The sequence below is a fragment of the Quercus lobata genome, chromosome 10 (assembly GCF_001633185.2).
Source record: "Quercus lobata isolate SW786 chromosome 10, ValleyOak3.0 Primary Assembly, whole genome shotgun sequence".
Classification (NCBI taxonomy): Eukaryota; Viridiplantae; Streptophyta; class Magnoliopsida; order Fagales; family Fagaceae; genus Quercus; species Quercus lobata.
The window spans coordinates 53,369,757-53,396,449 of NC_044913.1; the positions used below are offsets into that span (position 1 = coordinate 53,369,757).

Sequence of the window (26,693 nt, forward strand, 5' to 3'; positions counted from 1 at the left end):
TTTAACTTTCAAGTTTTTTTTTTTTTTTTTTTTTTTTTTTTTTTTTTTTTTTTTTTTTTTTTTTTGAGAATCAACTTTCAAGTTTATTCAATTAAGGTTTTTCCATCAATTTTTGTTATTTGTGATTAATTTTTCAACTTTTTAAATTTTTCTTAAAGTTTTTTAAATTAAAAAAATTAAATTAATGATTGAAGAATATTTTTCATTTTTTTTTTCAAAAAATTTTAACATAAATTGATGGAAAGTTCTTAATTGAATAAATATGAAACTTAGAGGTTTGAAATGAACGAAAACAAAGATAGAAGATTGAAATGAATTCTAAGAAAACTTAGAGAGTGCATTTTGCATGTTAGCCAAATAATTATATACATATATGAACTAAGTTTTTGTTTTTCCTTCATAGTTTAATTTCATTAATGCTTGCAAAATTGGGTTGTGTAGCTTGTGCCATACCCGTGAATCTATTGGGGTTCCACAAAGAACTTTTTGGGGTTCCACAAAGAACTTCACCTCTCTTTCTCTGGCTGGTTCAATACAATTTGAAATGTAGAGATGAAAATTTTAAATGGACCCAAGTGGCATAGTCCCAAGGTTGGTCCTCTCTCTCTTATTGTTAATAGGGAAAATATAACATGCAGTTGCCACTACGCGAAGGCGCACCACTGAATTGACCGTGGAAAATTTTGACCAATATACGCGCAAAACTCCCTTTATGACAATAACAGAAACCAAATATCATTACTGACCAATGACCATACACAAAGTCCACACACACCCACACATACAAAAAATAAGGATAAAAGTCCCACTCAAACACGTACCAAACACGCCCATCTAGAACTTATCATGTTCAAATTTAAAGTCAAACAACTTGCTTTAAATACATTAATTTGTAACTCTGACTTGCACTATAAATATCACAACCCCCAACTCTAATTTCCTCATCATCCATTTCTCTCTTCAAAAAATGGCAGCCCTTATCACTAAAAAAAACCTACTAACCCTTCTTCTATTGGGACTCCTAGCTGGGTCCTTGCCAAGTTACACAAAGGCACAAAATTGTGGTTGTGCTTCAGACCAATGTTGTAGCCAATGGGGCTATTGTGGCACTGGCGATGACTATTGTGGCACAGGGTGTCAACAAGGTCCTTGCAATGCTTCACCACCACCTAATGATGTTTCAGTGGCTGATATTGTGACACAAGAATTCTTCAATGGGATAATTGATCAGGCTGATGCTAGTTGTGCTGGAAAGAACTTCTATACCCGAGCAGCTTTTCTTGAAGCTCTCACTGCATTTGATAACTTTGGTAGGATTGGATCGGTTGATGATTCTAAACGTGAGATTGCAGCTTTCTTTGGCAATGTTGCACATGAAACTGGACGTAAGATCTTGCTCTGCTTTCTCTTACTTTTATAATCACGTACATTAAATACCAATGAATATTAGAATACATGCATAAACCAAAAGCTAATATTATATGGTTAAAACTTAGGTGTTGTACTTAAGATTTTCAATTGAATTCAACTATATAATTGCCCTGACTAATACAGCACAAATAATATTATTTTCTTGTTGCAGTTTTTTGCTTCATAGAGGAGATAGATGGTGCCTCTAAGGACTACTGTGATGAGACCAACACACAATATCCATGAACCCCAACAAGGGTTACTATGGTCGTGGACCAATCCAACTATCATGGAATTTCAATTACGGACCAGCAGGAAACAGCATTGGGTTCGATGGATTGAACTCTCCTGAAACCGTTGCAAATGATCCAGTTATTGCGTTTAAGACTGGCTTGTGGTATTGGATGAGGTCTGTTAGGCCAGTCGTAAGTCAAGGGTTCGGAGCAACGATTCGAGCCATTAATGGTGCCCTTGAATGTGATGGTGGAAACCCTGCAACAGTTCAAAAACGTGTTGAGTATTACACAGAATATTGTAACCAACTTGGTGTTTCTCCTGGTGATAATCTCACATGCTAGTTTAATACAGTTGACTAGCATTTTTTTTTCCTTTTCAAAATAACCCTGTTTTGATTTGCTCATATAGTTCTTGATGTTTCTATGAATCATTGTTTGGATTTGAATAATTTGATGTATGGCCTAACAGGAAATAAAAAGTACAAATTAAGTATAAATGTTCCAAATTTGTCTCAAATGCCTGTGTTTTCCTTTCATTTCTAGAGTGATCACTCTTGGCTCCCAAGACTATATATATATACACAAATTAGGGAATTGTCATTTTGTTGTTTAAAGAAGTCAGCTATTAAACCTCTCTATGTATATTTTCTTTGGTTAGAAAAGGAAATGCATTAGCATCAAAGAAGCACAACTTGAGTAAAGCTTATCTAATACATGCCCATAATGTCAAAGTTCAAAAGCAAAAGAACGTCATAGGAAAGGTTTTTCAAACTCATAAACAAAAAAGAAAAAATCATGCTGAAGATTAGTTCCTCACCTTGCTAGTGCATGCAAATTTGTTGGTGATGATGTTGAAAATCATCAGTAAGCTGCGCAACACTCACGTGCTCGAAACAAGACCTGCGAAACAACAACAAAGAGAAACCCTAGGAGAGTACTGGTGTGGTACCGGCTAAAGACTCTCCGAAGGTCAAGTCAGGAAACCTTTTTACAATTCTAGAGTGCCAGAGCTATGATGAATTATGCGTACCTTGTTTCCTGTGAGCTTTGGGGTTTTTATAGTATTGTAGAACCGACCTCTGTTTCTTACGTAGGAAGACGTTTCCTTATGGGGAAGATCATCATCAATGGGCGTGTATTACGAAATCTTTCTCATGCTAGGATTCTATCCATATTAGGATTCTATCGACTAGGGATAGCTATGGGACGCAAGTTGTTTCCATTTAAAACTCCTTGGAAATCACTTCATTCATGTAGAAGCAACATGACCTTTGAGATCCATCCACCTTGCGCCTGTGAATATTGGATCCATCCACCTCTGAGATTTGTCCACTGTTAGTTCGCTGATCTAACACCGTTAGCCTCACTTGGATGGATTCGTCATCTAATTTATCCCTCTTCAGTTGGCCACCCTGAAATAGTGCTTAAGTACTCTTACTTGAGGATGTAAAATTATCATTTCCTGCAATCAACCAAAAGAGAAGAGAGTATAATTAATGTTATGTTAGTGCAAGTAGAACTTGAAACCAACTAAATAACTACCCTTTTTTTTTTTTTTTTTGAGAAAGAACCGAATAACTACTTTAACATCTAGTTCAACTTCCACTGCTAGAATCTATAACTGGTTACTCAAATGGAGTCTATCTCTAAGAGCTCACAATCACAACTTTGCAGCACGACAACATCACTAGTAGCTAGCTATACCAATAGCTCTAGAAAAATCACTCACCCAAATTCCCTTGTGAATTCTTATAACTCAATTACACAAGGAAAAGTCGATTGAAACCAATGCTATATATTCCTGTGTAGCCACAAACTCCAAATACCTACAGGAAACACCATACTCCACGGGATTAGAAGAGGTTGGTGTACACACAATTTTCATAAAAGATAAATAACACAATCATGAAATAGTGTAACAAATTATCAATTTATATTTTTTTGTACATATATGAGTACAATCCTTTGTGTGACTCTTTACAAATGAAAGAATACAATAAACTCCTCTGATTCGATCTCCAACAAACTTTACGATCTAAAGGGCTGTGAAGTTTAATCTTGAATCATGCCTTAATGTCTCCAAGTTGAATGAGTAGTTGAATGTACTTGATTTGATGTGAGGCTGTTGGCTTGATCTCAATTTAACTTGAAGGAAAATCCCTACTTTGATTTGAAGAAGTAGGAATGAGCTTGATTTTTTAAGGGAGCAAGGGTGTTCTTTTGGACTTAGAGATGACTCTTTATTTTGGTAGAGTGTCAATAAGGAAACTCAATGTTCCTTAATTTGGAAATTTTCTCTCAGCATTTATTGAGAGTTAATTACAAATTTTGAATTTAAATTAAATTTTGACTTTAATTTTGGTCTTGTATTTAATAAGAAAATTCCATGTGAGTCTTTTCTTCATGCGGCTTTCTTCATTTGATGTTGTCACGTGGCTTGGACATGTTTCATTTTTTATGTGAGTGGTGGTGACTCAAACACTTGACATGTGACTTGATTTTATTTGTTGATTGTCCACCGTTGACACATCATCAATTGAAAATTAATTTGATCACAAATATTTGATCATGATCAATTAGACAATTGAGAATGCATCATAAAATTTTGATGTCTACAGTTGGCATAAGAAATTGTTGTAGGAATTAATTCTCAGCCAATCTAAGAGATTAATTTTAGCAGGACTGCCAAGAGACATTCAAAAATCCTTTGCAATTTGCAATTTCTCAACACATGTATACTCTCCCACAGCCTCCACACAAAGTGGAGGCAATTGGTAAATTATTGTTAAACCGAATAAATTAAGTTTTGGGTAATTTTTGTTGCTACGTACATACACTGAGTGCAACAATTAAAATCGTGATTTTAAATTATGACAATTTCACATTAAAAAAAGGTGATATGAAGTTATGATTTCAATTTGCATGTTTTTAGAGTTTGAAGGAGCAAGCTACACACGTATGTGTGTGTGTGTGTGTGTGTGTGTGTGTGGGAGGCACAAAGGCCCAATTCACCACCAAATGGCCATTAATTGGTCCACTAATGCCCACTTGAATTCTATATTTAAAGAAGAGTTAGCCAGGTACATGAGAGGTCCACAGGGACCCAATTGACTACAAAAGTGCATTGGACTTTATACTAAAAATAACACTCCTTTATTTAATCCTTTTTTGAACCCAATTAATTAGTGTAACCCGGCTCAAAAAAAAAAATTAATTAGTGTAACAAAAAGATGGGCTAGATGATCAGAAAACAATTCAAGTTGGGCTTGACGACCCATAAAACCAAGTTCATATAAAACCCACGATTCTTTGGACTAAAATACCCATATTTGGGCTAAAGGACCGGCAACCCCATTTGGGTTAAATAGCAACTCCTTGGGCTTTCTAACCCTTGACAAAACAACCATTAGGTCCTATGAGAGCCCTTGTTGCACAGAATTGGCTATGAATGGGAAAGCACTCAAATCCATGGTTCTTTCTAAGTTAATGGGCTGAAAAGATTAAGCCCATACTTTTACAAGTCAACGGGCTACTGATATCAAATAACCTAAGTTTAAGATGAAAAAAATATCAAACATATGGCATACAAATACAACAACGATGTCCAAAAGGTGAGATACAAAAAGTGAGATGGAGAATTTGTTTTTCCATATTTCAAAATTGAAGCTTAATTCTTCAATTTTATTTTGAGATTATAACTAAATTTTATTTTCAACACATAATTTACAAGCATATGTTCTATGTGTAAATTGCAAATCACATCTTTTCATAGTGATATTTTCTAATGAAATATTTTATGTCTGTTTGAGAATCATTTATTTTTAATATCTTATTTGCATAATGTATTAATGTGAGATAAAAAGCTAATGCTAACTTAATTATTTCCAAAAACTTAAAACTTAAATTATTTAAAATAAAGTTGAGATAAAAAGTAGTGTGAAATCCACAAATAATAAATAAAATAAGCAAAAAACTAGCTTATAATCAAATGCCAAACTCACACTTAATTCAATATCGGATATTACATCACCATTAAAGTTGGATTTAATGTACATAACTACTACTTTAATTGGGTTATTTTATTTGGTCCGGTTAATGAGTGACCTATTTTATTTTACGATTTGGCTTGTGTTTAGTGATTAATGGCTACTAGATCCATTAGGATATGGACACGTGTCTGCATTACAACATGTCCAGTGGCAATGGCCACCGGACACAAGCTCACCTCACCCTCTATTTTATCAGAGGAACCTAAGTAATTAAGATTTAAGAGCTGTCCTGGGTAGCCAAAAAAAAAAACGAAGCTGTCCTTATTGGTCCAGAGAACTCGGGAGGCATTTTTGTCCTTGTCGAAACAGCAAAGAACGAAGTGGGAACGTGTTAAGGGGCAGCTTTGTCAATCAGCAAGTAGTATGGTTCTGTAACCCAGGCGAGCTTGTCCCATATCGACTAGATAGTTAGCAAGACTTCACTTTATAATTGTAGTTTCAGCTGGTTTGGTCACGACCTTACTTGAACAGGATCTGTTCTATAGGATCGTACCTCTGTATCCTTGATCACTAAGGAGACAGGATCCAAACCCGGTGGATGAATCATGGCCGTGCGATCAGAGCGTGATTAACGGTCTTTGAAGTCTCTGATTGAGGCATCAATCTGTAGATGATCGTTCTCAACTTGGGCTTGCCCAGTTGGGATGGTCGCATGGCTGTCTGACGGGCCTTAATTCTTTTTGATAAAAATTCCCAACTGATATATATATATTTTTTTGGTTAATGGGTTGTTCTTATTTTCCATGTCTACGAGGTGTTTGATAAAATTCCCAACTGATATTTTGTTCATATTCCGTGTTCTGATGTTCACAAGGTCTTTGATAAAAATTTTAAGTGATTTTAGCAAAGAGGGTGATGCTATGGTTGTCGGCGTAATACATTATACATGTGATTTTTATTTGTTAGAGATGGGATAATGTCCTAACAAGTAACAACTAGGAACATTTGGTTCTGACCATGCTATGTGGTTACATCTTCAACTTATATATATGCAGTCTTTTAAAGAAAATATTTTGATGATATAAATGAGGTATGGGAAAAAAAAAAAGAAAAGAAAAAAAAAAATGAAGTAGTTATGGTTTTTAGATCAGTATTATCATAGTTGAATTTTGGTTGCAATTATATTTTTTTTTTGAGAAACTGGTTGCAATTATATTGAGTTCTCATAACCATAATAACATGATCTAGCCAGCTGAACAACCACTTTGCTGATCATACCATCTCAGATCACACACTGACACACCCATTCCTGCCTCCTTAGCTCTAGCACAACCACAAATAATATAGGCAATAGTTTCTGTTTCTTTGCCACACTCCTTACATAAATCATCATGGAGATGAATGTCGTCTACGGAACAAGGGCACAACAACATTTGTTTCATATTAGGATTTTGCTAATGTGTACCCTAAGGGCATGCAATAACTAACCATTTTTGAAAAAAAAAATTTCGGGATTTGAAAAAGTATCAACAGTTTTTTCAATTTCCGAGAAAATGTTTCAAAAAATATATAACTTAATATATGCCCCTAGGGCACACATTAACAAGACCCTTCATATTATGGTGTTGGAAGGAGACATGTCACACATGCATATGGTGACTACGTCGTGTGCTTGATCACATTATGGGGTGTGGGAAGAATTAAGCTTCAATTTTTTGCCTCCACATTAAAATGTTACTGTTGAAATTTATTTTGAAAAATCTTGGACCAGACTAGTATTAACCTAAACATTAGGGGTATTAATTGTATTTTATCTTTTTCTTTCCCCTAATGTAAGTATTGAGAATTCTTTAAACACTTGACTATGTCCTTGACCTTAAGTGTGTAGTATCTTCGTCTCATATATACCAAGTAATTACGATGAAAAATTTCTTAAAGGTGACTACAAGATTAGGAGCAAAATAGAATCCAATTCTATCATTGACAAGTCAAAATTATCCACAGACACGCATTTACATTCTATTTAAAAATCTTCATTTCAAGATGAGAGTTTTATTTATTTATTGATGGGGTAGGGGGGACTTCCTTTTCATCTTGCTGCTGGAATACTTGTGTTATGTAAGGTTTAAAAGGAAATAAAGATTTTTTTTTTTTTTTTTAACAAAAAGGAAATAAAGAATTTGTATTAAAGTTTAGACATATTATTAATATAAAAAAGATAAAAATAACCAATTCATAGTTACTAACAATCAAAATAAGAGATTAATTCAAATACTTAGTTTAGTCTTTAGACATAAAATTTGATTCCTCAAAATAAATCAATCTAAAAGTATTAAAAGTATAGAAATATATCTGCAAATAGGGCTGTCTAGGGGTCGGTCTGGGTCGGGTTTGTGCCTAACCCGGGACCGACCCGCCGGAATCGGGTGGAGAAAAAAGGCACCTGTCGTCGACTTGCTAGAGTAATCTGGTCGAGTGGTTCAGAACATCAACGGGTGGCGGGCGGGTTGGTTGGATTCGGGACGGCGAGAAAAAGGTGGAAAAAACACAGATCTGGTGAAAATCTCATCGGATTTGATGAGATTTCGCTAGATTCAGTCAAAATATCATCGGAATCTGGTTTTTTTGCTGGATTTTGGAAATTTTTGGCCAGAATATGGAAATCTTTCGATTGGTTTAGGTTTTTCGGGTTTTAAGGGAGGAAAACCGAAACCTGACCCGTCGGAGTAGTCAAGTCGGCCGATTTCGGGTCGGCCAATTTCGGGTCGGATCTGGTCGGTTCTTCGGGTGGGTCGGGTACTCGGATGAATCTAGACAACCCTACCTGCAAATAAAAGTTTGAGTGTGCTAAAAGGTTTTTTTTTTTTTTCAAAGTTTGAGTGTATTATTTTTTGGAGTTATCTCATCACTAGTGGTGGAGCTAGGAATCCAATTTGGGAGGCAAGATTAAAGATTAAATTAATTTGAAAAATATTGATACAATATCTAATTTACATGTAAAATGTAATTCATTTTTTCATACCTAGTTTGAGTTACTCAATTGCCCTCCATGTTTTTCATATTTTTAAATTGTTGCATGATTTTTTCATTCCCAATAGTGCACAATACCTTGATCCAATTTTCGATTGGAATTCACTTTAGACTTATTATTATGCTCAAGTTTCTACATTATCATAATTATCTACAAGAATATATTTCATATAATTAAAATATTAAAATAAAATATCTAATTCATAATTACAAATAATGCAAGTAAGAGATGAATCTAAATACATAAAATTTATACATTTAATTTGATTCTTTAAAATAAATTGAGAGAATAAATTAATCTATAAAGTTATGAGTATAGTAGTATACTTGCAAAATTATGTACACAACTCATTCTGACTCTCATTCCCATGATTTCTTTAGGAAAAAAAAAACTGCAAAATTCAACTTAGATTTCTCTCTCTCCTTTTTTTTAATTTTTTTTAAGTATTTAAAATTTAGGTTTATAACAAAAGTCTTATGTTTGAAATTTCAGGAAAGTAAGGTATAAGAAAAAAAAAAAAAATAGTCACAACTTTTGGGTTTTAATATGGTATATATAACTACATTTGATAGATTTTTTAGTTTTTATTTATATTATATTTATTTATATTTTATTAATATTAATATTTGAATAAAATATGGGATCCAATAAAATGAACTTAAAAAGAAGAAGAAAAAAGGAACTAAGAAAATTGCCGTGACTTATATTGAGAATTGGTGAAAACCTATGGTACCTCACAAAGCTTAGGACTAAGAGTGATATGGGTATCAGTGGGTTTCTTTTTAATTATTATTATTATTATTTGGGTGTGTTAGTTTTAGGCCTATGAGTATCTTTTGTATTTTTCTACTAGGGGGCAAAAGTAAACACTTGAGTAACCTTTCATCATATAGCTTTCAAAGGATTTTTTTTTCCACACTCATACGTATATATCTGTGATTAGAAAATGCATAATGTTTATATTTTGTGATTGGCAAATGCATAAAGTTTATGAATAGGAAAAAAGATTCTGAGCATGTGCATAGCACATCAAATGAGTATAAAATTTAAAAATAAAAATTTCAAAACAATTTATTGGGTCTCTATATGACTTGATATTGGTGGAGAGACTAATGGCAAGGAAGTGGTGGTAGTGGAGGTGAGTGGGGAGGAGGTGAAGTACTAGTGGCAGCATAAAATAATGGAGCTGGTGAAAGACAAAGTAATTATTACTATCTCTTTTGAGTTATTTTCTGTTGAAGAAGGTTCTCCACTTATTGATGTTTAAAAACACTCCAAAAGATGAACAATATTATATACACAATATTTTTCTTAACAAATTTTATAATTGTTGAGTTTTCAAATTATTCTCTCATTGAGACTCACTGTATTAACATTATTTTATTTTATACTATTTATAACTCGTCATCTTAACGGTTGTGAAAAATGTTGTGATAAAATTATTACCCTAGAAATATTGTCAAATATAATATAAAATATACCTACCTTAAAAAAGAAGAAGAAGAAGCATCACACGCATCTATGAAATTGGCCTAAAATTAGGCCAAAATGCACATGTTAAGCTATTTAAGAGCAGAATCCACTTCTATCATTGGCCAGCCAAAATTCACCTATAAACGTGGAATTACGTGCTGTTTAAAATTTTTTAACTATAGGTATACTTCTGGCCTCTAAAGTTTGAGTTTATTTTTATTTTAGTTCTTTACATTTCAATTTTTCCCATGTTTGATTTGTATTCATATTGGCCTGTTATACTTCAAAATTTCCAATTTGGCTTATTATGTTCTATTCAATTTTCTGTTTGGCTTTTTATGTTTCAAGATTTTCATTTTCACTTTCAATTTTGGCCCTTAATGAAACTAAAAATTTTGAAACTTAAGGGGTCAAAACATAAAATTGAATCAAATATGAAGGGATAAACTAAAAATTTTGAAACATTAGGGCGAATATGTAAATGAATCAGACTTTGTGGCCAAGTTGAAAAGTTTGAACAAAAATGGCTAAAATGAAAACAACGCCAACTTTTATGGGTAAAAAATGTACCTTATCAAAAGAAAAATATTTCAAGATAATTTTTTTATTTTTATTTTTATATTTATAAATTTTGTGGATACTTGCCCCGCCATTAAGTAGTGTTTGTCCGCTTTGGAGAGCCAAGCCCTCACGGATTTGTCACGAAGGGGTGAGAGTCCAAGATCTTCACCATTTTTGGCTTTACACCTTTGTCCCATATCACCTAAGTAACCCTCTCACTCATGCTTTATATGCAAGCTCCAAGGGCATATAAAGTATGAGTGGGAGGGTTATTTAGGTGATGTGGGACAAAGGTGTAAAGCCAAAAATGGTGAAGATTCTGGACTCCCATCCCTTCGTGACAAATCCGTAAGGGTTTGGCTTCCAAAAACGGACAAATACTACTTAATGGCAGGGCAAGTACCCACAAATTTTATTTGAAAATTACAATTTATCCCTCATAGTTTGGTGCTATCACAATTTAATCATTGAAGTTTTTAATGTGGATTTGACCCTCTAAGCTTTTCAACTTGGCCACAAAAGTGTACTTCATTAAAAAAAAATATTTCAAGATAAGTTTTTTTATTTATTTGAAAATTACAATTTATCCCTTACAGTTTGGTGCTATCACAATTTAATCATTGAAGTTTTTAATGTGGATTTGACCCTCTAAACTTTTGATTAGGATGAAATTGTTAGATTCCCATCCAAACTGACAGTTTTAATGGGAAAAACAATTAACCCCATTGTGATATGATTCCATCAAAATTTGGCTCTGCAAGTCTTCTTAAATATTGGTATCTATATATATATATATATATTTTTTTTTTTGGTGAAAATTTTTGGTATATTTTGACTCCCTTAGTTTTGTCATATACATAGCATGAATTTTAACTACATTTAAATCACATGCTTCCATAATATTAATATAAACCTCTTTAGTAAAACTTTTTTTTTAAAATTTTTTATTTTTACTTTGTATTTAGATAGTTAGGGATACAAGAGTGCGTGCTTGATTTTTTATTTATTTATTTTTCAATTAGAAGAAAATATACTATGATTTTTCTATATATAAAATTGAGACATGTTTTAATTTGTCATGCATAAACGAATTTGTTTTAATAAAAAATTTAATAATAATAATATTATTATGTATTTCTCATATAAAAGTGACATTTGTAATTTGTTTGATCTAAATTTAATTTATTTGTATATATTTTATATTTTCTATAAATATTAGTATATTATAATACGCAATCCTTAATTTAGTTAAAAAGCACTTGATTTAAAATATTTAAAGAATTCTAATTATGATTAGTATAATTTAAAAGAGTTTTTGTTTTTTTAGAATACTAAGTATTTTTAACACACACACGGAGAGAGGAGAGAAGGTCTTAAAGAAACTGACAGTGGTGTATATCCAAAAGGGCCTAACTCTTTAACTTACACTCATTTTTCAATGTGGGATTAGCTTACTATTTTTTCTTTTGAGAATACTAAGTATATTTAACAAACACACACAGGAAGAGAAAAAAAGGTCTTCAAGAAAAAAGAAATATATTTTTTGAACCATATACAATGGACATGATGAAAATTTCTTATATACATGAAAATAATATAATTAGAAATTAATGTCAAAGGCTTACTTTAAGTGTGTTTGTGTGTGTGTATATATATATATATATATATATGAATTGAAAATTAATAGTATATTTAGCTTGTCTTTTCTTGAAAAAAATTTCTAATTCCGCATTTAGCAGAAGCCTAATGATTTTCTTTTAATATAAAATTTAAAGGGTCAATTATAACAATTAAAAATTAATTGTATAAAGTGTAGTTGGGTCATTAACTTCAAATGGCAAATACAATTCAAACAAAGCTATTGTATACAGGTAGTAGTCTCACTTTTTGCACTGTAGATACCATACTCTCAATCTTACTTTCTCGTCAAATACTTTCTCCTTTCATAATTCCCTCTCCCTCAATGGCAACCTGTTATATGAGAAAAAAAATCTGATAACCCCTTTTCTAGCTGGAGTCCTTATTGGAGCTTTGTCCCGAAATGTAATGGCTCAAGAGTGTGGCTGTGACTCTGCCTGTGTTGTAGCCAATATGGCTATTGTGGCACCAGTGACGCTTACTGTGGGGCTTGATGCCAAGAGGGCCCCTGTTATACTACTAATGGTGTTTCGGTACCTGATATTGTGACTGACGAATTCTTTAATGGGATTCTTGACCAAGCAGACTCAAATTGTGCAGGAAAATACTTCTACTCGCGAGAGGCCTTTCTTGAAGCTCTTAACTCGTATTCTGAGTTTGGTGGAGACAACTTAGTTGATGATTCCAAGCATGAAATTGCAGCATTCTTTGCTAATGTTGCACATGAGATTGGACGTATGATTTCTCTCTCACATAAATAGATAACTAATAATTATACAATACTTTGGGATTACAATAATAACGTATTTCCTGATTCCATTATTTCACATAAAAGTCGATATCACTCCATTAAATTTATTATAGACACATTATTTATCTGAGGGGAAGGAATGCACCATTATTAGTTATGCTTTCAAAGTATTATATAATTTTCTCATAATATATTTATGCCATGTGCATATACACATACATACCAAATATCTATAATCTATACAAATTAATGCTAATTATATTGAACCCGACCAATGTTTATTTAATTTTTTTACAAATTGTAATTTCTACTCTCTAGTATGTATTTTCATATAATATGTTTAATAAATATTTTTTTCAAGAGTCTTCTAACTCAACTGACATCTTCTAATGTTTTCAGCAGAGATGTTCAGGGTTTAAAACGCTCATAAAAACTATAGTGAATTATTGCAAATCAAAATTTATAGTTGTTCAACTATTTGTCCAAATTGTTTGACCCTATAAAAATTGTGTCAAATTGAATGACATATGGTGATTTTCAACGATATCAAGAAACTGATCAAAATGGCTTTTTGAAAAACCGTTTAGTTAATATTCTATTTGGTTACAAGTTCTAAGAGTGATGAAAATCACAGAAATCACTTCGACTCACCATCCATCCTTCCACCTCTTTGTCCTATCCCATTTATTTTCCACTCCAAATATTTCCCGTCCCCTCGATCCCTTTGCCCTTTTGCCCATTCAAATAGGTGAAAAAAAGAGCCCCATAATTTGAGCTTGTCAACGACAATCCACTTCTGTCAATCTATCAAGAAAATTTACCCCATGGAATTGATGATCAAATCCCTAGTCGGACTCATACACACGAAGATTCACCGCTGATCGAATCCCATTACTTCATGCTAGTGTTGTTTAAAATTATGTTAGTTTTCTAGATCGGGTTGATATATATGGTCGAAAAACATCCCAACACTGACCTGATCGACCATTGTACACCCCTATTAAAATTCTCTCCTAACTGAATGAAGAGGCTCACTTTTGAGCTTGTATTTTAATTTCTAATCATTACTATATAGCCTTAATCCTCTGATACCATGTTAAATAGTTGCTTCTCAAAAGCTCAAATTAATAAAAAAATGATGAATTTAATTAATTGATAAACCATTGTTTTAATAAATACTAAAATTTCCCTCAAAGATTACAAATGTAACAATTCGATATTCAAATAGAAATAACGAGATATATACATGTTTATTCCTTTGTCAAAGAGTGAGTGTTTATGTTTTTTGTGCAGAACTTTGCTATATAGAGGAAATCAATGGTGCCTCACAAGACTACTGTGATTGGAGCAACTCACAGTATCCTTGCAACCCTAATGAAAAATACTATGGCCGTGGACCACTTCAGCCAAGTTGGAATTATAATATTTATAGGGCGGCAGGTAATGACATTGGATTCGATGGAATAAACCAACCTGATACGGTGGCCACAGATCCAGTTATTTCATTCAAGACTGCATTGTGGTTTTGGATGAACAATGTTCACTCAGTCTTAGGCCAAGGGTTTGGGGCAACGATTAATGCCATCAATGGTGACATTGAATGTAGTGAAAATTTTGACTCTGTCCAACACCGAGTTGATTATTACACCGCATATTGTAACCAACTTGGTGTTGATCCGGGTGATAATCTCACATGCTAGAACAGCATATTGGTTCACTAGCACCATGTTGTTAGCTGGTATTAGACTTTTAGATCCTCCTACTTATTTGTGTAAACAATAAAAATTTACTATCTTTGTGAGTTTGGGGGGACTTCCTTTCATCTTGCGTCTGTAATAGTACTTGTATTATATATGGCCTAAAATGAAATAAAGTGTAATATGTGTATATATACAATATCGTTTTATTGCATACTTTTACTAGTTTTAGGTAACCTATTTTGGTTCATTGAATTTACTCAAATTTGTTCAAAAGGCTAGATTAGGGAGTCTCTTTTTCTAAGGTTAGTTTTCTATAAACTTCTTTCATATAAACTCAATCAAAGAGTTTTTATTTATTTATTTTATTTTTTATTTATTTCATTTTCTTGAGCATATACCCTATCAAAGAGTAAGTTACTGTTTATAAAAGTAAGTTACTGACATTAATGTGATATGACTTTAACAAAATAATTACCCACATATGACATAACTATTCATAATTAGAATTAAATCCAAATATAGGCCGAATAAACCTGCATAAAAAATCCCATTATATTGTCCAGCTCATGTGCTAGCTTTAGTATTTGCGGTCAATCTAACATTACTAAATTTTCTTGAAGCAAGATTCTTGAAGCAACATTACTAAATTTATATGAATGTTTTTGCTTGGGACATGGTCTTACCCTTTTTTTTTTTTTTTTTTTTTTTTTTAATTTTTTTAAAATAATTTTTATTTATAATATCTGTTTTTGATAATTATTTTTTATTATCAAATTAAGACACTAATCGGTTTTTGGACATAATTGACATACAATTTACTTTCATTAGCAAGGTGAGGTTGGGTTGCCACATAGGCGTGGCTTTTGGATTGAGCACCCTTTGGACAAGATCTGGCCTAAAAGATCACTTGGGGTCCATCAGAATTGGGCTTTTAGGAAGCCCTTAAACGACATTGGATTGGGCCTCCTAGATCCCTTTTTATCCTCCCCATTTAGTTTAATCTCTATATATATATATAAAACCGAAATTTCTGAAGCTCCCACAAATTTCCACATCATCACTATTTTCTTTTTCTTTTTATTTTAAATTCTTTTTATTTTCGTTCCCCCACTATATAGAGTTTTGGTCGTGGTGATGTCCTTACTCCAAGGACACTTTGGAGGTAGTTTAAACATAGTATAATTCTAATTATTAGGCCATTGCACAGCCAAAAAACAAACTTTGCTATTCATTCCCCCACTATATAGAGTCTTGGTGATGTCCTTACTCTGAGGACACTTTGGAGGTAGTTTAAACATAGTATAATTCTAATTATTAGGCCATTGCATAGCCAAAAAAAAAAAAAAAAAAAAAAAAAAAAAAAAAAAAACTAAACTTTGCTATATGTGTTTCAATCCATAAACATAACAATTTGTCTGCCTATTTTTTTGATAGGTCGTCTACCTAAATTTGTATCTACATTAGCTAATATTTTGTTTGGAGGGGGCGTAAAAAAAATATTGATATTGTTTGTTATAATTAGAATTCTACAATACAAACCAACAATCTTCTAATCCGTGGTTTAAAAAAATAATAAAAAATATGAGAGAGAATTCTATTATAGTTGTATTACGTACAAAGCCAGTTTTGTTATAGTAGTATTATTGGCTCAGTTTTGTGAAAGTATTTGGTTATGATTTTTTTATTACGCATCTCTATAGATTTGAATTTTGATTTAAATTATGAAATATGTTATTAATAACTCCTCTTTTCATTTGTTTGATGGTTCTTCATATTTTTTTGTTTTTGTTTTCCTTTTGATTTTGCAGGTTTCCTAGGAACACAACCTAGCAAGTAAGAGAATCAGTAATGTTTTAATCTAATTTTTCTTTTAGGTACAATGATATTTTATAATATTCCTCACTTAATGTCACATATAATCTGGTATATAGAGAGTAGATAATTGAAGGTGCTCTACAACCATCAAAATCTAAACCTTCTAAAGGTGGTGTTTTACAAATATTAGAATCTAAATCTACAGCTACAAAGAACTTGGTATGTGTTTTTTTTTTTTTTCATATGAATTTGTCTAATTCTATGTTTTTTAATTCTTTAGTTTGATTTCAAAAATATGTGCACATTTATGATTCCTTTTTGTGGTAATAAGTTTCTATAGCTTAAAGGGTATGTTTTTGTTTGCTTTTTATGTCAGAACATCCTCCTTCCTCCGTTGTAAGTATTGAATTTAAAACAAAAAATATTTTAAACTAAAATTTTTACTTGTCAATTTTTATGATAGAATGTATTCATGAACTTTGAGGTTTGTAAGATTTTATAGTTTTTGTGCAAGTATTTGGTCAGGAATATAATTATGTGCTCTCTACTGTGTGAGCTAATGATAAGTTTGTTAGAGAAGCTTAAAATGTAATATCAACTTTCTCATTATTTTTATTTTTTTATGAGAGTAGACCACAAATAGAGAAGTTCTATTCTATTCAAAATTTACTATCAACTTTCTTCTTCTTTTCTTTCAATCTATAAATGTCTCACACAACTTTCATCCATCAACTTTGTATTAGCTAAAATCATATTACATGTTTATATCTATTTCAGTGTACAGATTTGTATGTAATGCTTCTTATTGGCAGATTTATGGACATTGAGAAAATGCTCTATTAGCTTGAATTCACACGTCTATAACAAAAACTACTCGAAGAAGATATAAACCCGTGCATCGCACGCTTTAGCGACTAGTTTAATTTATTTTTGTTTATAGCTTCTTCTCGTATTAATTGGGGAATGTACACATTGCACACCTTGATATTTGGTCTTAAAGGATATAAATTGTGAATTACCGGTTGTTATGAGTTACCTCAATCTGTCCTTTTCTTTCTTTACTTTCTTTTCCCTTCATTTTTTTCCTTTCATGAAATTTTTATGACCTGAAAATGAACAGTTTATTTGGTAATGTTGTTCTAGTAATATTGTTTGTATTTTTTAGAAATACGTGTGGATGAAAAAGTACTTGAAAATACGTGTAATGTTGTTTAAAAACTAAAAACTGTTGTTTAAATGCATGTACCAAACGGGCTTGAAAAGTCTCAGATATCCCTTCTATTTTTCAACCACATCCTGGCTGTACTTTATTTATTTATTTTGAGAAAGTTCTTTATTTCTTTATTATTTAAACATAATATAGTAGTAAATAATAGTAAAACTAATATCAACTATCTAGAACAAATAATAGTAGCACTAGTCATGATTTGGTTCCTTTTCTTTCTTTCTTTCTTTATTTATACGTATTTTAGGACTTCAGTCAGGAGGGCCAAAATACAAGGTCTTGCCCCGCAATCTTATTGTTCTTAATTTGCAAAAAAAAAAAAAAAAAAAGTGTGGTTGTGTGTGAAGTAAAAAAGTGAATGGAAAAATAAAAAAGAAAGAATAATACTTTTTATTATTTTATTAGGTAGTTTATATTATTTTATTGAGTTGTATGTAAAAATAGAAACTGGAATATAAGGTGAAAAAATAGAAACTGGAATATAGGGTGAATTGTAAAATGAATTAGTAAAATAGATAAATTAGTGTTTGAAGATGCAAAATATGTTTTTTTTTTGGCATCTCCAGATGCTAAAGCTCTTAGTATAGAAGCAGGAATAGGGACTTTTGAGAATTGAAGTGTGGAAATTCTTTAGTATGGTTGCATGACTTTTTGGGTATGAGAGAGAGTAATAGAGGGATGTAGATTACTTGATGAAGAAGGCCATGACTTTATGGAAAACCTTTGAAAGAGGCATTATTTGGGGTTGATGAACTAAAAATCTCCTGGAGATAGCCTTAGGACTCATTGGCCTATGCATGGCTTTTTTTATTTTTATTTATATTTTTATTTTAGATATAACGTGGTTATTTATAATTAACTTTTATAATTATTTCAAAATTCGAATTAAATCAATCAATTAATAAAATTAGAAGAGGAATCATTTTTTGTTGTTAAATTTTGAGGAATTTAAATGTGTATATGATGTTGCATTTTATTTATATCATGTAAAATCATTTATCTCCCTTATCCTTACTAGCTTGCTCCAAGAAAGGGTAGAGGGGAATTTTTGAATTCTAAATATATCCATTGGAAATATTAGAGATATCAATCCATTGAGTTATAATATTCTTGACATGAGTCTTGTTTAATAATTTATAAAAGAATGCATATGAATATAAACTAACTTAAATAGTACTCAAATAACATAGTGGATGATAGCTTCTAAAATAGTTTCACGTTAATTTATGGTGCAATGCATATAAAAATTTAATTGAATATGATTTTTCCTTCTTGTTTATTAATAAACAAGAGGGAAGGAAAAATCATAATTGACACTAATCCATTTTTGGACATAATTGGTATACAATTTACTTTTATCAGCAAGGTCAGGTTGGATTCCCGCAAGGTGTGGCTTTTGGATTGAGCACCCTTCGGACCAGGTCTGGCCTAGAAGATTTCTTGGGGTCCATCAGAACTGGGCTTTGAAGAAGCCCTTAAACAAAATTGGGGTGGGTCTCCTAGATTCCTTTTTATATCTCTCTCCCAACCCCCCCCCAAAAAAAAAAAAAGTATCCTCTCCATTTAATTTAATTTAATTTATTTCAAATTTTTTTTATAGCTTCCTCTCCATTTAATTAGGGAATGTACACATTGCACGCCTTGATATTAGGTCTTAAAGGATATAAATTGTGAATTACCGTTGTTATGAGTTGCCATAATTTGTCATTTTCTTTCTTTACTTTCATTTCCCTTCACATTTTTACATTTCATGAAATTTTTATTGACCGGAAAATCAAAAATCTCTGGTAGGACCCCTTTTACTTTTCAACCACAACCTGGCTGCTTTTTATTTCTTTATTATTTAATAAATAATATACTAGTAAATAGCAATGCTATTATCAACAATCTAGAACAAATAATAGTAGTACCAGTCATGATTTGGTTCTTTTTCTTTCTTTCTTTCTTTATAGCTATTCTAGGACTTACGTCGTTGAAAACTAGTTTAAAGTCAAGAGGCCTCTTGACTTTAAAAATTTAAGGACTTGCCGCCGTTTGAATTACGTGGGTTAATGCATGTTACCAAAATGTACTATAAGTTACAAAGCAAAAATTTAGCCGTTGATAGATGTTTTTTTTTAATTTATTTATTATTTTATTTTTTATAAATGTATAAAAGAAAAAGCTTGCAACTTTATTAAGAAGAAGATAAATTCAGTATATCATGCGCAACAATTGACTCATTTAGCAGATGATTTTCCTCTAGCTTGCAACTTTATTAAGAAAAAGATAAATTTAGTACATTATGAGTAATCATAAGGAAAATTATTGAATATTTTAGGAGTACTATAAATGCGTACTGACATGAATTGTGTGATCTATTATAAATTTAATTAGTAGGATCCATAATTATCTGAGAGGGGAGAATACATATTTATGATAATCCAAGAGTACTTAATAATTACCTTATGAGTAATAGTTGACTCAATTAGTAGAGCATTTTCCTTTATCTAAGTTACATAATTATCACTATTTACTATTTTCTTGGCTTGTATTTGCAAGATATGTGCTGGTCCGTTCCCTTGACACTTCACATTGTACACTTGAGCTCAACGAAAATCTTCAGACGTTTAAGTTTACTACATGCACTAGTAATTCAAAACTGATATTCCATTAGGAGTGTTATGTTAGTCCAAATTCGGGCCAATGTTGGGAAATTTGAAATGACAACCTGCTCATCCCTTCAAGATATTTGTCACCATTGAAACTTTTTTATATTACAATTGTTTTGTGTGTTTTGTCTTACTATAGGTACAAAATTAAATATGTTATATGTTAGTATTTTTTCAGAATTATATTATTTGCGCAAAGTCTTTTTTTGTGTGTGTAGGTTGTGTGTGAAGAGAAAAAGTGAGTGAGGAAAAAGAGAGAATTATACTTTTTATTAGTTTATTAGGTAGTTTATATTATTTTATTGGATTGTATGTAAAAATAAAAATTGGGATGTAGAGTAAATTGTAAAATGAGTTGGTAGAATAGATAAAGTAGTGTTTAAAGATGCAAAATAAGTTTTTTTTTTTTTTGGCATCTCCAAATGCTAATGCCCTTAGTATAGAAGCAAGAATAGGGACTTTTGAGAATTGAAATGTGAAAATTCTTCGGTATGGTTGCATGACTTTATGGAAAACCTTTGAAAGGCATTATTTGCGGTTGATGTAAAAATCTCCTGGTGATAGTCTTAGGACTCATTGGCAATGCATGATGATGCCGAAAAATACCACCAGTGAGTCACACGTTCCTCGTGAGTCGCCAAGTGGCACCTGCACAACGAAAAGGAATAACCTAGCAGAGAGTACCGGTGTGGTACCGGCCAAACACCCTCCAAAGGTCAAGTTAGAACTATTCTCACTGCTCTAGAGTGCTAGAGAGGGTAAATTATGCGTACCTTGGTTTGTGAGGGTGCTTGGGTTTTTATAGTAGTGAAGGCTGCCCCTCTTTTCCTTGGAGTAGAAGTCTTTTCCTTATAGAAGTCTTCTTGGGCGTATTTTACGGGATTCTTTCCATATAGGAGTCCTTAGGTTTCATGAAACGTGGGGAGTTAGTTATATACTTACACACGCAAACGTGCAGATCAAGCATTCCATAAACAGACGCCGTCAGTTTATGTTATCCCGTCAGTTTATGTTTATCCCGTCAGCTTCAGGATGTTCAGCTTTATGTGGAGTCCTGCACTTCATATCCCCGTCAGCCTTGAAGGAATGCCGACGGCAAAAACATCTCGTCAACCTTGTCAAGCCTGTACCGTCACTCTTGTCTACCTAATTTTATCCTCATCACATGGCTTTCTTTTTTCTTTTTTTATATCTGAACTATAATGTGGTTATTTATAATTAACTTTTATAATTATTTCAAAATTCGAATTAAATCTATTGATTAATAAAAGTAGGAGAGGAATCATTGTTGCTGTTAAATTTTGAGGAATTTAAATGTGCATATGATGTTGCATTTTATTTATATCTTGTAAAATCATTATCCCCTTATCCTTACTAGCTTGTTCCAACAAAGGGTAGAGGAGGATTTTTGAATCCTAAATATCTCCATTAGAAATATTAGAGATGTGAATCAATTGAGTTATTATGTTCTTGACGTGAGACTTGTTTAATACTTTATGAAAGAATGCATATGAATATAAACTAACTTAAATAGTACTCAATAACATAGTGGATGGTGGTTTCTAAAATAGTTTCACATTAATTTATGGTGTAATGCATATAAAAATTTAACTGAATATGATTTTTCCATCTTGTGTATCATTATTATTATTATTATTTGTCTAAGCATGAATTTTATAATTATGGTAGTTATAGGCATTTATTAAGTCTGTGCATCACCAGGGATGTTTCTCTGAAAGGAGTTTAATAGCTTTCTAGATTAAAAGAGTTTAGGTTTGGCAAGTTGTCAAGACTCCAAAGCTAGAAGCCTAGAAAGTTGGACTAATTGGGAGTCAAAGCAGATATGCTTGACCTTGCAAAATCGGATCGCTTCCTTAATTTGGAAGCGCAAATCATGGCAGAAGATTTATCTAGTTTAATTTATAGAAAAAGCCGCTTACACTGGCTAAATGTGGTGTGATTTTGCCACACACTTCAGCCTTAAGCATACTTAGTTTAATGCTAGTGCTAAACAAATTATTCATTCAATTCATTCATTAAAAAAGAAGATAAATTCTTTCAAAAAAAAAAAAGAAGAAGATAAATTTAACTATGTTTTGGTCCAAGGAAGTTTGCAGGAGTTATCTGCATGAAGGCAATAAGAAACCATCAAAGCAAAAGCCGTTAAATTAATTGATCCAGTTCAACTTAATAAAGATGGACAACTATAATTTTAACAACTTGATACTGGTAATATACTAATATGACTAAGTCATGGATTAAATTTTATAATTAATCTTAGTTTTGGTTGTGGTGGAAGATTTATCTAGTTTAATTTATAGAAAAAACTGTGTACACTGGCTACGTGTGGTGTGATTTTGCCATACACTTAAGCCTTAAGTCTACTTAGATCATTCACATCCGGTTTTTGCAAAAAATTCAATTTTTCCATATCTCAAAAACTAATTTATCACTTATATCATCCTATTTTACAATACACCCAACATCCCAACTTTTATTTTTCTATTCAACTCATTAAATTATATATATTACTTAATAAAATAATATAATCCAACAAAGTAATAAACAGAGAGAGAAAAGAGAGAATAAAATATAATAAAAATTTATACAAGTTTGCTACAATGCCATCCTACATTCACTTTGCAAGACTGGGTAATGGGGGGTTTTGAGCTCTGAAGCTAAATTGAACTAACATATGGCATTTACAAGACCCAATGTGAATGCTCTTAGGTTATTGCTAGTACTAAACAAATCATTCATTAAGAAATATATTTCAAAAAAGAAGATAAATTCATCTAGTAAAAGAAATAGTCTCATAGTTCTCATTAATTTTTTATCGGCTTGCTTAATTGTTCATGAATGTTTAAGCAACTTGATTAATTAACGTACAAGCAAGGCCAACTAACTTGGCGGGCTAGTGACTAGAGTAGACGAAAGCCTTAGATATGTACTATACTGAAAAATTTTCAACACCTTAAGGATTAGGATAGCTTGTTCAAAACATTTAATTTCGTGTAGTTTTTTTTTCCATAGTTTAGCATTTGGTTTAAAAATTGATCATGTAAATGACCAATCTTTTGCTGAACCAGTAATCAGTACTCTTGGATGCAATTTGGAAATTTTGGTTGCAAAATTTTCCACATCAGTATAACATTACTTGGATAATGATTAGAATTCTGGTATAACAGTCAAAAGCAGCCTCTACAAGAAAAGAAAAAAAGGCACAATTACCTTATTCTAGAGCAGCACAATGACCGGTACTTGTCCTGTTAACAAAGTCAAATTTGAACAGCAAGACCCATACCATATACGCCATCTTGAAATCGCCATCATCAAATTGAAAGTAAGAACTCCATCTATAGAGTTTTTACACCACATATTGCACTATAAATATCAAATGCCCAATCTTGTTTTTCGTCACACATTATCTTTTTCATTCTTTGTCCACATACAAAACTTCCCAAGATGGTTGCACTTAGTGTGAAAAAGAATCTACTAATCCTTGTTCTAGTCGGAATCCTAGCCGGATTTGTGCCTGGATATGTGAAGGGTCAATCTGTAGCTGATATTGTGACCCAAGATTTCTTTAATGGGATAATTAATCAGGCTGATGCAAGCTGTGCGGTGAAGAACTTCTACACAAGAGCAGGTTTTCTTGATGCGCTCAATTCGTATAATCAATTTGGAAATCTCGGTTCTGCAGATGATTCCAAGCGTGAAATTGCAGCTTTCTTTGCTCATGTTAATTACTCATGAGACTGGACGTAAGATATTTCTCTATACTAACATATATTTTAATTAATTTGTTACATATCATACGCATGCTGACATATACAATAAGGTGCATGCCACAAAACACCCACAATATCCAATTTAGTTAATGTCATATTAAGTAACTAATTACTATATCTAATCTACAATAATAATTACAATAATATTCTGTTGGTTATGTTTTTATAATTTTGTTATAAGTTAGATAATAATTATTTTGCATTTAGGTTATAATTGAATTGCATAATATATAGTATACACCAAAATCCTTGTAGAGAAGTGATTTTTTTTTTTTTTTTTGATTTCTTTTAAAAGAATAACTATGGTTCAAATCATCATTCTCTACATTTTATAATTAATTAATTAAAAAATATAATATATAATACATCACACACAATTAAATACACAAGTTAACCTGAAAGGTAATACAAAATTAATGTTTATCTTTGCTCAGATTTTTGCTACATAGAGGAGATCAATGGTGCCTCACAAGACTACTGTGACGAGAGCAACACACAGTATCCATGCAACCCTAACAAAAAATACTTTGGCCGTGGACCACTTCAGCTAACATGGAATTACAATTACGGGGCAGCTGGAACTAGCATTGGAATTGACTTATTAAACTCTCCTGAAACTGTTGCTACAGACGTGACTGTTTCTTTTAAGACCGCCTTGTGGTTTTGGATGACCAATGTTCGTCCAGTTGTAAGCCAAGGTTTTGGTGCAACCATTCGAGCCATCAATGGTGCCATTGAATGCAATGGTGGAAACTCCGGTGCTGTCCAAGCCCGTGTCCAGTACTACACTCAATATTGTAACCAACTTGGTGTTGCTCCAGGCGATAATCTCACTTGCTAGGAGCCTAGGAGCACCATTTGTGTTCTTTTATCTTTTAAGTACCTATGCTTGTTTAGATTTGATGGAAATAATTAATGCCAACTAGCCTTGTTGGTAAAATTGAGAAGAGAATTATCTCTCATTGTATAGCCCATAGTTTCAATGGGCATATAAATAAAGAAAATAAAGAGTACTATAATTTATATTCACCATTTTTTTTTTTTTTTTTTGGTTGTTGTTGAAATTAGGGGTGTCCAGCTAGAACCGGACCCGATCCAACCGACTAGATCCGACCGGAACCGACCCATCCGCGACCGATCCGTGAGCTCCGGTGGTTGGCGGCGGGTTGCAAAGCCCAGAAATCGAGTCCGACGGGTCGGATGGCGGGTTCTCTCCTCTAAAACCCGCCTCAACCGACCCGACCGGAGCCTTAACGAAATCCGGCGAAATAAGAATTTCCCGACGAGTTTTTGGTCAGAATACCTTAGATTTTTATGAGATTTAGGTCGGATTTGGGGAGATATCACCGAATCTAGTGAGATCTCAGCCAGATCTGGTGGAAATATCACCGGATCTAGCGAGATCTCACCAGATCTTGTGAGATCTCCGTCGGATCTAATGATTTTGGCCTGAAATTAACTATTTTGGCCGGATTTTCCACCGTGGATGGTTTCAATCGAACCGACCGTGTTTCCGGTGCAAAACCGACCACTCCGATCCGACTCTCTCGCAGGTCGGCGGCGGGTCAGAAAGTTCTCCACCCGAGTCCGGCGGGTTGGTCTCGGGTTGGGCATAAACCTGACCCGAACCGACCCGTGGACACCCCTAGTTGAAATGATTAGAAATAGTTACATAATATATACAGCTGCTATCCCAACAGTTTTATACCCACGCTCTCCTGCTCCCCCTGGAAAGATATACTAACTCACCCAATTGGACGGTCATTTCCACTACTCGGTGTTAGCTTCTCTATGGCCATGAATTTTGCCTCCCTAAAAAATTTGGTTTTCTTTAAAGATCATTTATGGACATTATCTCGTACAAATGGACTACCGCATGTGTTGGCATTGACCATGGTACAGTAATTAACCTAGTGGGCAAGTACTAATTAATTCTTTCTCTGAGACACACTATTATAGTATTAACATTCAAAATTGTGAAAAATATACTATTTTATTATCAAAAAAGTAATTTTATTTATTATATCATACTATTTTACAATATTCAACATTCCAAATTTTATTTTTAGAATACAACCCATTATAATAACTTCAACCAAAAAAAAAAGTCCCACAACCAATCTCTACTGTAACAACTAGAAAAACATTGCCATCACCACCATTGTAAACCCAATGACAAATAATGTTATTTGGTTTTAACAAATCAAGGATATGAACTTATGCTAAATGTAATATGTATGTTACAACCAACATCATCTCTCAAACTCAAGATAAAACCTGAAGATGCATTGAAATTGAAATCCGAGCTCGTGAATATGTGACCATGAGTGACTAGATTATTTGTAAAATAGGCTAGGCCAAATAGTGGATGCTATGATTAAAGGACAGTCACATTGGTGGCCTGTAATGAAGCACGATACAG

The 26,693-nt window shown here is 32.5% G+C and overlaps 1 non-coding gene and 3 pseudogenes across 2 annotated transcripts; all 4 read left to right on the forward strand.

The window, feature by feature from the left end:
- Positions 1-930: 930 nt before the first annotated feature.
- LOC115963324 lies at positions 931-2,154 on the forward strand (annotated as a pseudogene). Its single transcript, XR_004085795.1, has 2 exons — positions 931-1,385; positions 1,583-2,154. The product of XR_004085795.1 is annotated as an endochitinase EP3-like (transcript).
- Positions 2,155-5,246: 3,092 nt separating this feature from the next.
- LOC115964955 lies at positions 5,247-14,789 on the forward strand (annotated as a pseudogene).
- Positions 6,149-6,365, forward strand: LOC115966128. Its single transcript, XR_004086318.1, has one exon. It is a non-coding gene; the product is annotated as a small nucleolar RNA U3 (small nucleolar RNA).
- A 9,103-nt stretch (positions 14,790-23,892) lies between the features above and the next one.
- On the forward strand, positions 23,893-25,300 carry LOC115963326 (annotated as a pseudogene).
- The last annotated feature ends 1,393 nt before the right edge of the window (positions 25,301-26,693 follow it).